This window comes from Salvelinus namaycush, chromosome 8 (assembly GCF_016432855.1).
Source record: "Salvelinus namaycush isolate Seneca chromosome 8, SaNama_1.0, whole genome shotgun sequence".
Classification (NCBI taxonomy): domain Eukaryota; kingdom Metazoa; phylum Chordata; class Actinopteri; order Salmoniformes; family Salmonidae; genus Salvelinus; species Salvelinus namaycush.
Genome location: NC_052314.1, coordinates 65830185 through 65847290, shown reverse-complemented (window position 1 = coordinate 65847290; position 17106 = coordinate 65830185).

The following is a 17106-nucleotide window of genomic DNA, read 5'->3' as shown; positions in this document are numbered from 1 at the left end:
CACAGCCGGATTTCAGTCCTAACTCAATTTTGACCAACATTTTGTCCAAATTTAGTTAGGCCCGAAATGCAGCTTTGTAGGATCTATTATATAATTGAATGTGTAGTTAGTTACTGCTGTTTGTAATAGTATGGCAGAATAGCTGTGCACATAATCCTAATAGGCCTACCTCTTCTTGGACTACATTGGAACCTTGTCTTCTTTTAGGGTGTTGTTAGGTTCTTATTTTTCAGAGTAAAAAACCCACGGACACTAGAGAAGCTTTAATCCATATTTCTTGTTGTTTTTCTGTTTGATGGAAACAGTTTGAGAGTTCTAACTACGTTCTAGATGTATATAATTGTAACGGCGTTCCTCCTCCTCTTCATCCGAAGAGGAGCAGGGATTAACTTCTACCGAGTCAGAAACCCGGATCCGGGAGCACCCCCCACCCCCCACCAGTAAAAAAGCTGAATAGCATAGCTAGCATAGCGTCACAAGTAAATAGTAGCATCTAAATATCATTCAATCACAAGTCCAAGATACCAGATGAAAGATCCACTTCTTGTGAATCCAGCAATCATTTCTGATTTTTAAAATGTTTTACAGGGAAGACACAATATGTAAATCTATTAGCTAACCACGTTAGCAAAAGACACCATTTTTCTTTGTCCACCATTTTCTCTCTCCACCAGTAGCTATCACCAATTCGGCCAAATAAAGATATTGATAGCCACTAACCAAGAAAAAACCTCATCAGATGACAGTCTGATAACATATTTATTGTATAGGATAGTTTTTGTTAGAAAAATGTGCATATTTCAGGTAGAAATCATAGTTTACAATTGCACCCACCATCACAACTCGACTAGAATAAATACAGAGAGCAACGTGTATTACCAATTTACTCATCATAAAACATTTCATAAAAATAGACAAAGCATAGCAATGGAAAGACACAGATCTTGTGAATTCAGACAATATTTCAGATTTTCTAAGCGTTTTACAGCGAAAACACAATAAATCGTTATATTAGCATACCACATGTGCAAACGTTACCCCAGCATGAATCAAAGGCAAGGGGAGCGATAACGTTATGATCACCAAAATATATTAATTTTTTCACTAACCTTCTCAGAATTCTTCCGATGACACTCCTGTAACATCATATTACAAAATACATAGAGTTTGTTCGAAAATGTGCATATTTAGCCACAAAAAAACGTGGTTATACAATGAGAATACTAGCAAAACTGCCCTGAAAATGTCGGGCGCTATATTTGAGAGTGATCTAGTCTAATCGATAGCTAATCATAAACTTGACTAAAAAATACAGGGTTGACAGGAATCGAAAGACAAATTAGTTCTTAATGCAATCGCTGACTTACATTTGTAAAATTATCCTTACTGTGCAATACCGGGTCCGCCAAGCGAAGCTACACATAACAAAATGGCGACATATGCGTTTAAAATTTTTCAACAGAACAGCGATTTATCATCATAAATAGTTCTTACTGTGAGCTGTTCTTCCATCAGTATCTTGGGCAATGTATCCTTTCTTGGGTCTAATCTTCTTTTGGTCGAAAGCTGTCCTCTTGTCCGTCGAAATGCCCACTAACGTTCGACCGGGACCCCGAAACGTGCCCGGTGCTTCAATGTGCATCACAAAGCAATGCCTCAAAATCGCACTAAACGGATATAAATTGCTATAAAACGGTTTAAATTAACTACCTTATGATGTTTTTAACACCTATAACGAGTAAAAACATGACCGGCGATATATAAGTGGCTAAACCAACGCTTGGAAAGAGAGAGAGTCCGACGTCCATCTTGCGTGAGGCGCAGCAGGAAAAGAACGGTACATCCGGTCTTTTCTGTTTTATACTGGCCCTGATTGCGCAATCGACTCCATTCAAATTGTCACCTCTTACTGACATCTAGAGGAAGGCATGGGCAGTGTTTGTATCCTCATAGGATTTACAGGGACTTTAAAACTGACCTGGGACCAGAGGCCAAAATGTCTGAAATCTCACTCCATATCAGGAAAAGTGCTGTAGAATGAGTTCTGTTTCACTCAGAGACATAATTCAAACGGCTATAGAAACTAGAGTGTTTTCTATCCAATAATAACTATAATATGCATATTGTACGAGCAAGAATTGAGTATGAGGCAGTTTAATTTGGAGACGATGAATGCTAATGTTGAAACAGCACCCCCTATATTGAGAAAAGGTTAAACCAAAATGCAGCGTTTCTAGTAGACATGATTTATTTACTAAACAAGGAACGAAAACGAACTTCACTTGAATAACTAACAAAACAACAAACGGAGTAGACGAACCTGAACATAAGAACTTACATAACACGATGAACTCACGAACAGGAAAATGACTACACAAAACGACGAACGAATGAAACAGTCCCGTATGGTGCAAACAAACACAGACACAGGAGACAACCACCCACGACAAACAAAGTGAAAACACCTACCTTAATATAATTCTCAATCAGGGGAGATGAAAACCACCTGCCTCTAATTGAGAACCATATCAGGTACCCAAAACCAACATAGAAACAGAAAACATAGACTGCCCACCCAAACTCACGTCCTGACCAACTAACACATACAAAAACTAACAGAAAACAGGTCAGGAACGTGACATAACTCCCCCCTTAAGGTGCGAACTCCGGGCCCACCAGCACAAAGTTTAGGGGAGGGTCTGGGTGGGCATCTGACCACGGTGGTGGCTCAGGCTCTGGGCGAGGTCCCCACCCCACCATAGTCAATCCCAGCTTACGTTTCCCCCTACGACTGACCACCCTCCTATTCCACCCACTTAATTTTTTGGGTAACATCAAGACAAGGGGCAGCACCGGGACAAGGGACAGCACCGGGATAGAGAGATAGCTCGAAACAAAGAGGTAGGTCAGGATAGAGAGGTAGCTCAGGATAGAGGGGCAACTCAGGACTGAAGGGCAGCTCCGGACAGAGAGACAGCTCTGGACTGAGGGGCAGTTCTGGATTACTAGCAGCTCTGGGCTGAGGGGCAGCTCATGGCTGGCTGACGGCTCTGGACGCTCATGGCTGGCTGACGGCTCTGGACGCTCATGGCTGGCTGACGGCTCTGGACGCTCATGGCTGGCTGACGGCTCTGGACGCTCATGGCTCGCTAACGGCTCTGGACGCTCATGGCTCGCTGACGGCTCTAGCTGCTCATGGCTCGCTGGCAGCTCTGGACGCTCATGGCTCACTGGCGGCTCTGGCTGCTCATGGCTCACTGGCGGCTCTGGCAGATCCTGTCTGGTTGGCGGCTCTGGCAGATCCTGTCTGGTTGGCGGCTCTGGCAGATCCTGTCTGGTTGGCGGCTCTGGCAGATCCTGTCTGGTTGGCGGCTCTGGCAGATCCTGTCTGGTTGGCGGCTCTGGCAGATCCTGACTGACGAATGGCTCTAGCGGCTCCTGACTGACGAACGGCTCTGACGGCTCGGGACAGACGGGCGGCTCTAATGGCTCGGGGCAGACGGATGGCTCAGACGGCGCTGGGGAGACGGATGGCTCAGATGGCGCTGGGGAGACGGATGGCTCAGATGGCGCTGGGGAGACGGATGACTCAGATGGCGCTGGGGAGACGGATGGCTCAGATGGCGCTGGGGAGACGGATGGATGGCTCAGATGGCGCTGGGGAGACGGATGGCTCAGATGGCGCTGGGGAGACGGATGGCTCAGATGGCGCTGGGGAGACGGATGACTCAGATGGCGCTGGGGAGACGGATGGCTCAGGCCGGATGAGGCGCACTGTAGACCTGGTGCGTGGTGCCGGAACTGGAAGCACCGGGCTAAGGACACGCAACTTCAGGCTAGTGCGGGGAGCAGGGACAGGGCACACTGGATTCTCAAAACGTACTATGGGCCTGGTGCGTGGTACCGGCACTGGTGGCACCGGGCTGAGGGCACGCACATCAGGGCGAGTACGGGGAGAAGGAACAGTGTGTACAGGGCTCTGGAGACGTACAGGTGGCTTAGTGCGTGGTGCCGGAACTGGAGGCACCGAACTGGATACACGCACCTCAAAGCTAGTGCGGGAAGCAGGGACAGGGCGTACAGGGCTCTGGAAACGCACTGGAAGCCTGGTGCGTGGTGTAGGCACTGGTGGTAGTAGGCTGGGGCGGGAAGGTGGCGCCGGAAATACCGGACCGTGCAGGCGTACTGGCTCCCTTGAGCATTGAGCCTGCCCAACCTTACCTGGTTGAATACTCCCCGTAGCCCGACCAGTGCGGGGAGGTGGAATAACCCGCACCGGGCTATGTAGGCGAACCGGGGACACCATGCGTAAGGCTGGTGCCATGTAAGCCGGCCCGAGGAGACGCACTGGTGACCAGATATGTAGATCCGGCTTCATGGCACTTGGCTCAATGCTCAATCTAGCCCTACCAGTGCGGAGAGGTGGAATAACCCGCACCGGGCTATGCACACGTACAGGAGACACCGTGCGCTCTACTGCGTAACACGGTGTCTGCCCGTACTCCCGCTCTCCACGGTAAGCATGGGAAGTGGGCGCAGGTCTCCTACCTGCCCTTGGCCCCATACCTCTTAGCCCCCCCCCCAAGAAATGTTTGGGGTTTCTTCTCGGGCTTCCTTGCTAGCCGCATACCTTCATATCTGCGGTTCCTCTCTCCGGTTGCCTCTGTTCTCCACCGCTCTTGAGCTCGCGCTGCCTCCATCTCCTCACGAGCGCGGCGATATTCACCAATGTGACCCCAGTGTCCTTTTCCCTCTAATACTTCCTCCCAAGTCCACGAGTCCTGATTACTTGTCCGCTGTTCAAACTCACGCTGCTTGGTTCTGGTATGGTGGGTAGTTCTGTAACGGCGTTCCTCCTCCTCTTCATCCGACGAGGAGGAGCAGGGATTAAACCAAAATGCAGCGTTTCTAGTAGACATGATTTATTTACTAAACAAGGAACGAAAACGAACTTCACTTGAATAACTAACAAAACAACAAACGGAGTAGACGAACCTGAACATAAGAACTTACATAACACGATGAACTCACGAACAGGAAAATGACTACACAAAACGACGAACGAATGAAACAGTCCCGTATGGTGCAAACAAACACAGACACAGGAGACAACCACCCACGACAAACAAAGTGAAAACACCTACCTTAATATGATTCTCAATCAGGGGAGATGAAAACCACCTGCCTCTAATTGAGAACCATATCAGGTACCCAAAACCAACATAGAAACAGAAAACATAGACTGCCCACCCAAACTCACGTCCTGACCAACTAACACATACAAAAACTAACAGAAAACAGGTCAGGAACGTGACAATAATTGGTTTATGTAGCCATGTTTTCATGTTTTCAATGTTGTATTGAAGTAACCCTCAAGCATTTTTTTAGTATAAAGTAAATAACTATTTAATCATGGAGAATATTTATACTTAAGAAATATTTGACATTGTATAAATATAGTTATAATTCTGTCAGTTGCTTTATGTTAGCTAACTTGTACATATTCTGTTTGCTATCTTACCATTATCCCGGTATTTGCAGTGGATGTAGTGAAAACACGTTGGAACAAAGCCAGAGTAAAGTAACTTCACTTAGTAACTTCACTTACTGCTGTTTACCTTGGTTTTTACTTGGATTGTGTAGTTACTGCACATTTTACAATCCATTTTCTCTGAAACGGAATACAATTGAACCAGGACACTTTGTCACAAGATAAAATAGATACTGCACAGCCGGATTTCAGTACTAACTCAATTTTGACCAACATTTTGTCAAAATGTAGTTGGGCCTGAAATGCAGCTTTGTAGTATCTATTTTATAATTTAATGTGTAGTTAGTTACTGCTGTTTGTAATAGTATGGCAGAATAGCTGTGCACATAATCCTAATAGGCCTACCTCTTCTTGGACTACATTGGAACCTTGTCTTCTTTTAGGGTGTTAGGTTGTTATTTTTCAGAGTAAATAACCCACGGACACTAGAGAAGCTTTAACCAAGTTTAATTCTTCCCAAAGGTTCTGTACAGCTGTAATTCAGACAACCCAACATTTGTTCCATCCAGATATTTATATCCCACTTAAGACACTCCTCCTTCTCTCCAATCCTTACATCTTATGCTCAACAGGAAGAAGGTAACCAGATACTAAACCCTCATTACTCCCTTAAGGGGAACTGACCTCACCTCCTGACCTCAACCGTTCCTTTCCCTAGTCCACAGAAGTCCATCTGTCTCCCCTATCTCAACCGTTGCTCTACTCCCTCCCCCCAACCCATTCCAACACATTCCACAGCTATCTGTCTTTCTACAGAGGCCCAGTCTCTTTCTCCTTTGATTCTATGCTTCTTTCCTATCATTTATTTAATATATCAATGGTCAAAATGTCAAATCCAGCAGTGTGAACTGCTATGTTCAGATTTTACCATAACATAGTTATTTCAACAATGCTGGGTATGCCTCTTGTTAACAATCATCCAAGGATACTTTGACTTGCATTAGACACCCTCACTGAATAAACATTTTCCATTAAATCATGTAAACGCACCCTCCTGCAAGCAGGAAACAAGTTATGGACGAGGAAGAAATGTGACATATCTGTTTGATAGTTCATCATCCAGGATTACTATCTTGACATCTTCTTGGCTAACCACGTTGGAAGATTCTAATCTCCAAGGAAATGAACTGTCAGAACAGGTTTAAAGCAATGTGTAGTGCTATGTGTAGACCATGTATCTGATGCTGTCTGGACAGTAAAACAGCGTCCCTCTGTCTCAGTATGTGTAGACCATGTATCTGATGCTGTCTGGACCAAAATAGTATGGCATGTCATATGATTTCTGGCCAGACAGCATCTGATACATGGGCTACATACTGTGTAGTAAGACAGAGGGGCTTTGTTTCGCTCGCTCGGATGCTTTCCCCGTTGAGATAGTTTAAGCAAAGAGGAAGACGCGAAGCGAAAGGGTTCACTCTCGCCAAAATCTGTCCAGAACTAACCCAATGTGTTTCTATTGGCATAATATGCAGACCTAAGCTTGTAGCCTGCCTTGCTGCCTTTGGGACAACTAATCCCATTGTTAGGATGGAGCATCACGTCATTATATACAGATCTCTTGTGTCAGCCTCTTGCGATTTGGAAAGGAAAGTTGCTGGGTGCACACTGTGCACTGTTTGGATGCTGGCTTCCCCTAAAGTAATTTGATGTTTTGCCAAAATGATCTAATTACTCCTGCCTAAATATAAATCATTCAAAATGCTTCACCAGAAGGCATGACTTCACCACAGAGGATCATTAGCTTATTTACAAATCTATTTTTGTTGTGGATTGTTACACATCACATGTGCGTAGGCCAAGGCCTATGTGGGAAGCCTGCAAATTGGGCAGCGCACGTTGCAATAGGCCGAGCTGATTGAGTTGTGGCTGTCAGTGAAAAGCATCTAAAATATGTGTGAAGATAATGTGTCTTGAGGATAATGTAAAATTTTGCAACAAGAAGAAGGGGAGGGGGAGGTGGAGGTATCTCTCTCCAGAATGGATGCACTTCATCAGCAATTCCAGAATGCTCTCAGCTGTCACCCTCCAATTCTTGAACATTCATTGTTTAATTGTGTGAATTGTTTGCCCTTTGTTAATTGTTTATCAATTCCACATTACATATGTCACCAGTAGGCCTTGTAAATATACTGTTTATACCCTGTCATTATACCCTACACCCTGTATTAATTACAGTCAATTAGCCTACCGTTCTCATTCTCAAAGTGGAAACATTATTTGCAGAGTTCACAAACTGTTTGCACTCTCCCTTTGTATCACCTTAAACAACTATATGGGTTAATGCAAAGTATAGGATCTAAAATCTAAATGTGTTAATCCAACTTTCTTGTTGTTTTTCTGTTTGATGGAAACAGTTTGAGAGTTCTAACTACGTTCTAGATGTATATAATGGGTTTATGTAGCCATGTTTTCATGTTTTGAATGTTGTATTGAAGTAACCCGCAAGCATTTTTTCAGTATAAAGGAAATAACTATTTAATCATGGAGAATATTTATACTTAAGAAATACTTGACATTGTATAAATATAGTTATAATTCTGTCAGTTGCTTTATGTTAGCTAACTTGTACATATTCTGTTTGCTATCTTACCATTATCCTGGTATTTGCAGTGGATGTAGTGAAAACACGTTGGAACAAAGCCAGAACAAAGCCAGCCACAGATGTCCATATGTCGCCCCTCAACCGTTGCTCTACTCCCTTCCCCCAACCCATTCCAACACATTCCACAGCTATCTGTCTTTCTACAGAGGCTCAGTCTCTTTCTCCTTTGATTCTATGCTTCTTACCTATTATTTATTTAACATATCAATGGTCAAAATGTCGAATTCAACAGTAAACTGCTATGTTCAGATTTTACCATAACATAGTTATTTCAACAATGCTGGGTATAACTCTTGTTAACAATCAATACATGGATACCTTGACTTGCATTACACACCCTCACTGAAAAAACATTTTCCATTAAATCATGTAAACGCACCCTTCTACAAGCAGGAAACAAGTTATGGACGAGGAAGAAATGTTACATATCTGTTTGATAGTTCATCATCCAGGATTACTATCTTGACATCTTCTTGGCTAACCACGTTGGAAGATTCTAATCTTCAAGGAAATGAACTGTCAGAACAGGTTTAAAGCAATGTGTAGTTGTAACGATCTTCTTCTTCTTCCTCCTCCTCAGACGAGGAGGAGCATGGATTGAACCAAAATGCAGCGTTGTAGTTAGACATAATATTTATTTACAAGAAACAGACGAAGACGGAAAACTCTTGAACAAAATACAAAACAACAAACGAAGTAGACAGACCTGGACTACGAACTTACATGTAACGAAGAACGAACGAACAAGTACTGACTACAAACAAACGAACGAACGATACAGTCCCGTATGGTGCAACAAACACAGACACAGGAAACAACCACCCACAACAGACAATGTGAAACCACCTACCTTAATATGGCTCTCAATCAGAGGAAACGTAAACCACCTGCCTCTAATTGAGAACCATATCAGGTCACCCATTCACCAACATAGAAACACATAACATAGACTGCCTACCCAAACTCACGCCCTGACCGACTAACACATACAAAAATAACAGAGAACAGGTCAGGAACGTGACATAACCCCCCCCTCAAGGTGCGTACTCCGGACGCACCACCAAAAGTCTAGGGGAGGGTCTGGGTGGGCATCTGACCACGGTGGTGGCTCAGGCTCTGGGCGAGGTCCCCACCCCACCATAGTCAATCCCAGCTTACGTCTCCCCCTCCAAATGACCACCCTCCTATTACACCCACTTAATTTACAGGGTAACATCGAGACAAGGGGCAGCACCGGGACAAGGGGCAGCACCGGGATAAGGTAGCTCAGGACAGAGAGGTAGCTCATGACAGAGAGGTAGGTCAGGATAGAGAGGTAGCTCAGGATAGAGGGGCAACTCCGGACTGAAGGGCAGCTCCGGACAGAGAGACAGCTCTGGACTGAGGGGCAGTTCAGGATTAATGACAGCTCTGGGCTGAGGGGAGGATCCTGGCTGGCTGGCTCTGGGGGATCCTGGCTGGCTGGCTCTGGCGGATCCTGGCTGGCTGGCTCTGGCGGATCCTGGCTGGCTGGCTCTGGCGGATCCTGGCTGGCTGGCTCTGGCTGCTCATGGCTCGCTGACGGCTCTGGCTGCTCATGGCTCGCTGACGGCTCTGGCTGCTCATGGCTCGCTGACGGCTCTGGCTGCTCATGGCTCGCTGACGGCTCTGGCAGATCCTGGCTCGCTGGCGGCTCTGGCAGATCCTGTCTGGTTGGCGGCTCTGGCAGATCCTGTCTGGTTGGCGGCTCTGGCAGATCCTGTCTGGTTGGCGGCTCTGGCAGATCCTGTCTGGTTGGCGGCTCTGGCAGATCCTGTCTGGTTGGCGGCTCTGGCAGATCCTGTCTGGTTGACGGCTCTGGCAGATCCTGTCTGGCTGGCTCTGGCGGATCCTGGCTGGCTGGCTCTGGCAGAGCCTGAACTGTCTGCCTGCCCAGCGTTGTCTGAACTGTCTGCCTGCCCAGCGCTGCCCGTCTGTCCCGAGCCGTCAGAGCTGCCCGTCTGTCCTGAGCTGCCCGTCTGTCCCGAGCCTTCAGAGCCGTCCAGCCAGGACCAGCCAGAGCCGTCCAGCCAGGACCAGCCAGAGCCGTCCAGCCAGGACCAGCCGGAGCCGTCCAGCCAGGACCAGCCGGAGCCGTCCAGCCAGGACCAGCCGGAGCCGTCCAGCCAGGACCAGCCGGAGCCGTCCAGCCAGGACCAGCCGGAGCCGTCCAGCCAGGACCAGCCGGGGCCAGCCAGCCAGGATCCGTACAGAACCACCCACCAAACCAGGACCAAGCACCGTGAGTTCGAGCAGTGGCCTACGAAACAGGAATCCTGGACATGGGAAGAAATCATGGAAGGAAAAGGACCATGGGCTAAGGTTGGAGTGAATCGCCGCTCTGGGGAGGAGAAGGAGGCAGCCACAGCCCAGGAGCGGAGATATGAAGGTACGCGGCTAGCACGGAAGCCCGTGAAGAAACCCCAAACATTTCTTGGGGGGGGGCTAAGAGGTAGTGGGCCGAGGGCAGGTAGGAGACCTGCGCCCACTTCCCAGGCTAACCGTGGAGAGCGGGAGTACGGGCAGACACCGTGTTACACAGTAGAGCGCACGGTGTCTCCTGTACGTGTTCATAGCCCGGTGCGGGTTATTCCACCTCCCCGCACTGGTAGGGCTAGATTGGGCATTGAGCCAAGTGCCATGAAGCCGGCTCTACATATATGGCCTCCAGTACGTCTCCTTGGGCCGGCTTACATGGCACCAGCCTTACGCATGGTGTCCCCGGTTCGCCTACATAGCCCGGTGCGGGTTATTCCACCTCCCCGCACTGGTCGGGCGACGGGGAGCATTCAACCAGGTAAGGTTGGGCAGGCTCAATGCTCAAGGGAGCCAGTACGCCTGCACGGTCCGGTATTTCCGGCGCTACCTCCCCGCCCCAGCCCAGTACCACCAGTGCCTACACCACGCACCAGGCTTCCAGTGCGTCTCCAGAGCCCTGTTCCTCCTTCACGCACTCTCCCTATGGTGCGTGTGTCCAGCCCGGTACCTCCAGTTCCGGCACCACGCACCAAGCCACCTGTGCGTCTCCAGAGCCCTGTTCCTCCTCCACGCACTCTCCCTGTGGTGCGTGTCTCCAGCCCAGTGCCTCCAGTTCCGGCACCACGCACCAAGCCTCCTGTGCGTCTCCAGAGCCCTGTACGCACTGTTCCTTCTCCCCGCACTCGCCCTGAGGTGCGTGCCCTCAGCCCGGTACCACCAGTTCCGGTACCACGCACCAGGCCTAGAGTGCGCCTGGAGAATCCAGTGTGCCCTGTTCCTGCTCCCCGCACTAGCCTTGAGGTGCGTGCCTTCAGCCCGGTACCACCAGTTCCGGTACCACGCACCAGGCCTACTGTGCACCTCAGCAGGTCAGAGTCGGCCGTCTGCCCAACGCCGCCTGCGCTGCTTGCCTGCTCAGAACTGTCTGAACTGTCTGTGTTTGTTTGTAGTCAGTACTTGTTCGTTCGTTCTTCGTTACATGTAAGTTCGTAGTCCAGGTCTGTCTACTTCGTTTGTTGTTTTGTATTTTGTTCAAGAGTTTTCCGTCTTCGTCTGTTTCTTGTAAATAAATAATATGTCTAACTACAACGCTGCATTTTGGTTCAATCCATGCTCCTCCTCGTCTGAGGAGGAGGAAGAAGAAGAAGATCGTTACAGTAGTGCTATTGTTTTCAGGAAGGTGGACCCAAGGTGATAGGAGGGACATGAGACAGACTAGGGGCAAGTGCAGGGCAGCCACCTGAGGTCAATAACTAACCTACAAAGGCCAAGATCAGTAACTATGCCAACAGGGAAACTGAGAAAAATGGCCTTAAAGGGGCAATCTGCAGTTGCTACATCCATTTTACTTTTAAATGAAGGATATATACCTACTTATTCTAGAATAATATAACTTATAAATGCCTCATGAGCTTAGTTCAGAACACTGTATAGCCTCAAAACATGGTTAAAACTGTGATTTTGATATCATGAATGGTCATGTATGAGTAAATGCAAAGTATAGGATCTAAAATCTAAATGTGTTAATCCAACTTTCTTGTTGTTTTTCTGTTTGATGGAAACAGTTTGAGAGTTCTAACTACATTCTAGATGTAATAATGGTTTATGTAGCCATGTTTTCATGTTTTGAATTTTGTCTTGAAGTAACCCTCAAATTTTTTTTGTATAAGGTAAGAATTATTTAATCATGGAGAATGTTAAACTTAATAAATATTTGACTTTGTATAAATATAGTTACAATTCTGTCAGTAACCTCTACTGCCTCAGAAACCCGGATCCGGGAGCACCCCCCACCCCCCACACACTGATTAGCATAGCTAGCATAGCTTCACAAGTAGATAGTAGCATCTAAATATCATTAAATCACAAGTCCAAGACACCAGATGAAAGATACAGATCTTGTGAATAAAGCCACCATTTCAGATTTTTAAAATGTTTTACAGGGAAGACAAAATATGGAAATCTATTAGCTAAACACGTTAGCAAAATACACCACTATTCTAACTCCATCAGTTTCTTACTCCTTCAGGTGCTATCACCAATTCGGCTCAACTAAGATATTGATAGCCACTAACCAAGAAAAAACCTCTTCAGATGACAGTCTGATAACATATTCATGGTATAGGATAGTTTTTGTTAGAAAAAAGTGCATATTTCAGGTAGAAATCACAGTTTACAATTGCACCGACCATCACAAATCGACTAGAATTACTAGATAGAGCAACGTGTATGACCAATTTACTCATCATAAAACATTTCATAAAAATAGACAAAGCATAGCAATGGAAAGACCCAGTTCTTGTGATTTCAGACCATATTTCAGATTTTCTAAGCGTTTTTCAGCGAAAACACAATAAATCGATAAGTTAGCATACCACATGTGCAAACGTTACCAGAGCATCGATTCCAGCCAAAGAGCGCTATAACGTAATCACCGCCAAAATATATTAATTTTTTCACTAACCTTCTCAGAATTCTTCCGATGACACTCCTGTAACATAATTTTACAACATACATATACAGTTTGTTCGAAAAGGTGCATATTTAGCCATACAAAACCGTGGTTACACAATAAAAATACTAGGAAATCAAGCCTCAATATGTCTGACGTCATCTATCAGAGTGATCTAGTTTAATTGAAAGCTAATCATATACTTGACTAAAAAATACAGGGTTGACAGGAATCGAAAGACAAATTAGTTCTTAATGCAACCGCTGATTTACATTTTTTAAATTATCCTTACTTTTCAATACAGGGTTCGCCAAGTGAAGCTATACCAAACAAAATGGCGAAATATGCGTTTAAAATATTTCGACAGAAACACGATTTATCATATTAAATATTGCTTACTTTGAGCTGTTCTTCCATCAGATTCTTGGGCAATGTATCCTTTCTATGTTATAAACGTCTTTTGGTCGATAGATGTCCTCTGTCCTTCGAAATATCCACTAACGATCGAACGGGACCCCAAAACGTGTCCAAACTTTCAGAGTGCACAACAAAGAAATTCCTCAAAATCGCACTAAACGGATATAAATTGCTATAAAACGGTTCAAATTAACTACATTATGATGTTTTTAACAACTATAACGACTGAAAACATGACCGGAGAAATATTGCTGGTTAGACAACGATTTGGAACGAGGCAAGTCCGATGTCCTTCACGCTTCAGGCGCACGACGAGAAAGGGAGGTCCCTATACATTTTGGTCTTTTATAATGGCTGTGATTGTCCCATCGATTCCATTGAAAACGTGATGACGTACAGACACCCAGAGGAAGACGTAGGCAGTGTCGGTTTCTTCATAGCATTCACTGTCGCCTTAAAAACAGACTCCAGATCAGGGGTAAAAATTTCTGAAATCTGAACCCTGTCATGAAAAGTGCTGTAGATATTGTTCTGTACCACTCAGAGACAAAATTCCAACTTCTATAGAAACTAGAAGGTGTTTTCTATCCAATAATAACAATAATATGCATATTGTACGATCAAGAATTTAGCACGAGGCAGTTTAATTTGGAGACCCAAATATGCTAATGCGGAACAGCACCCCCTATAGTTCCAAGAAGTTTTAATGTTAGATAACTTTTACATAACTTGTTTGCTATCTTACCATTAACTGGTCATTTACATTTCAATGAGAGTTCAACCATAAACATCCCGTCTCATGGTGTGTCTGAGGGTGTCATGATTAGTTTGACCTGAACTCAGAGCCTGACAGAAAACCAAGACAAACCACAGTAACTGCAGTCAAATCACTGTGGAACAAAGACAGAGTACAGTAACTTCACTTCCTGCTGTTTGCCTTGGATTTTGTAGTTACTATTTGACACTCCATTTTCTCTGAAACTGAATATAATTGAACCAGGACACTTTGTGACAAGATGAACCAGATACTACAAAGTTGGATTTCAGTCTTAACTTTTAACTAAAATGTGAACAGTAGTTACTGCTGTTTGTAATAGTATGGCAGAATAGCTGTGGATGAGGTGAAGGAGGGGTTGAGGTCAGGAGGTGAGGACAGGTCACCTGAAGGGAGTAATAAGGGTTTGGTATCTTGTTACTCTTTTCCTGTAAAACCATAAGATGTAAGGATTGGAGAGAAGGAGGAGAGTCTTAAGTGGGATATAAATATCTGGATGGGAGAAGTGTTGGATTGTCTGAATTACAGCTGTACAGAACCTTTGGGGAAGAATTAAACTTGGTTAAAGCTTCTCTAATGTCCGTGGGTTATTTACTCTGAAAAATAAGAACCTTTCTCAGGGTGTAGTAGTGTGTAGTGTTATCTTAGAAAATAGTTAATCGATTGTGTGTATAATCGACGGGAGTTAAGGAATCTAAAATACCCTGAACACCGTCGGTAGTGTTTAGGGAATAATAACTATTGATATGGCGACAAACGGACCCGTTTCTCCCTTTGATATAGAGATAGTGGAATTTAATAAAGCCACGGAGGCGCTAAAAGAAGCGTGCATTCTACCAATTCACCTGGAATATGGGAAAAATTGAGCAAATTAGAGAAAATAGGACAACATTTTCCTGCTGATGGTGAATTCAAATCAAATAATGAATTCAGGGAGGCAATAATTGCCACCACCCGAAGTCACAGGAATGCCAGAAAGTTCATCAAGGACAACAACCACCCGAGCCACTGCCTGTTCACCCCGCTTTCATCCAGAAGGCGAGGTCAGTACAGGTGCATCAAAGCTGGGACCGAGAGACTGAAAATCAGCTTCTATATCAAGGCCATCAGACTGTTAAACAGTCATCACTGACATTGAGTGGCTGCTGCCAACATACTGACTCAAATCTCTAGCCACTTTAATAATAAAAAATTGGATGTAATAAATGTATCATTAGTCACTTTAAACAATGCCACTTTATATAATGTTTACATACCCTACATTACTCATCTCATGTATATATTGTACTCTATACCATCTACTGCATCTTGCCTATGCCGTTCGGCCATCGCTCATCCATATATTTTTATGTAGATATTCTTATTCATTCCTTACACTTGTGTGTATGAGGTAGTTGTTGTGAAATTGTTAGATGACTTGTTAGATATTACTGCATGTGTCACGATCGTTGTAAGAACATTCAGACCAAAGCACAGCGTGATCTGGGTTCCACATTTATTGTAGTGAACCGCACAAAAACAATAAAGAATAAACGCAACGTGACGTTCTGGAGTGCAACACAAAAACAAGATCCCACAAAACACAGTGGGGAAATGGCTGCCTAAATATGATCCCCAATCAGAGAGAACGACAAACAGTTGCCTCTGATTGGGAACCATACCAGGCCAACATAGACATAAACAACCTAGATAGGACACCCCCCCTAGTCACACCCCGACCTAACCAAAATAGAGAATAAAAAAGGCTCTCTATGGTCAGGGCGTGACAGCATGGTCGGAATTAGAAGCACAAGCATTTCACTACACTCACATTAACATCTGCTAACCATGTGTATGTGACAAATAAAATTTGATTTGATTTATGTCTATGAACATAAGATTCAACAACTGAGACATAAACTGAACAAGTCATGCTGGAGGGTCATGTCAGGATGAGCCTGCAGGAAGGGTGCCACATGAGGGAGGAGGATGTCTTCCCTGAGACGCACAGCGCTGAGATTGCCTGCAATGACAACAAGCTCAGTCCGATGATGCTGTGACACACCGCCCCAGACCATGACGGACCCTCCACCTCCAAATCGATCCCGCTCCAGAGTACAGGCCTCGGTGTAACGCTCATTCCTTCGATGATAAACACGGAGCCGACCATCACCTCAGGTGAGACAAAACCGCGACTCGTCAGTGAAGAGCACTTTTTGCCAGTCCTGTCTGGTCCAGCGACGGTGGGTTTGTGCCCATAGGCGACATTGTTGCCGGTGATGTCTGGTGAGGACCTGCCTTACAACAGGCCTACAAGCCCTCAGTCTAGCGTCTCTCAGCTTATTGCGGACAGTCTGAGCACTGATGGAGGGATTGTGCGTTCCTGGTGTAACTCGGGCAGTTGTTGTTGCCATCCTGTACGTGTCTGGCAGGTGTGATGTTCGGATGTACCGATCCTGTGCAGGTGTTGTTACGAGTGGTCTGCCACTGCGAGAACGACCAGCTGTCCATCCTGTCTCCCTGTTGCGCTGTCTTAGGCGTCTCACAGTATGGACATTGCAATTTATTGCCCTGCCAAATGGTATCCTTTCAGTTGAGCATACTTGTGCTACGCATGTCTACCGGAAGTTGATGCTGTTACTCTGCAACCTCTTGCTAGCTTTTAGCATAACAAATTACTAGCTCGACATCTTACGATTTAAAGGGTGTGTTCGTAAATTCAATCTGGAGTGCCAAAGTGCGCTCAGAGTATGCTCTGGGCGTTCGTAAATTCAGAGTGTTGTCAGATTGTCCATTTGTAAATTGAGAGCGTTCGCTCTCGGAGCGTTCAGAGC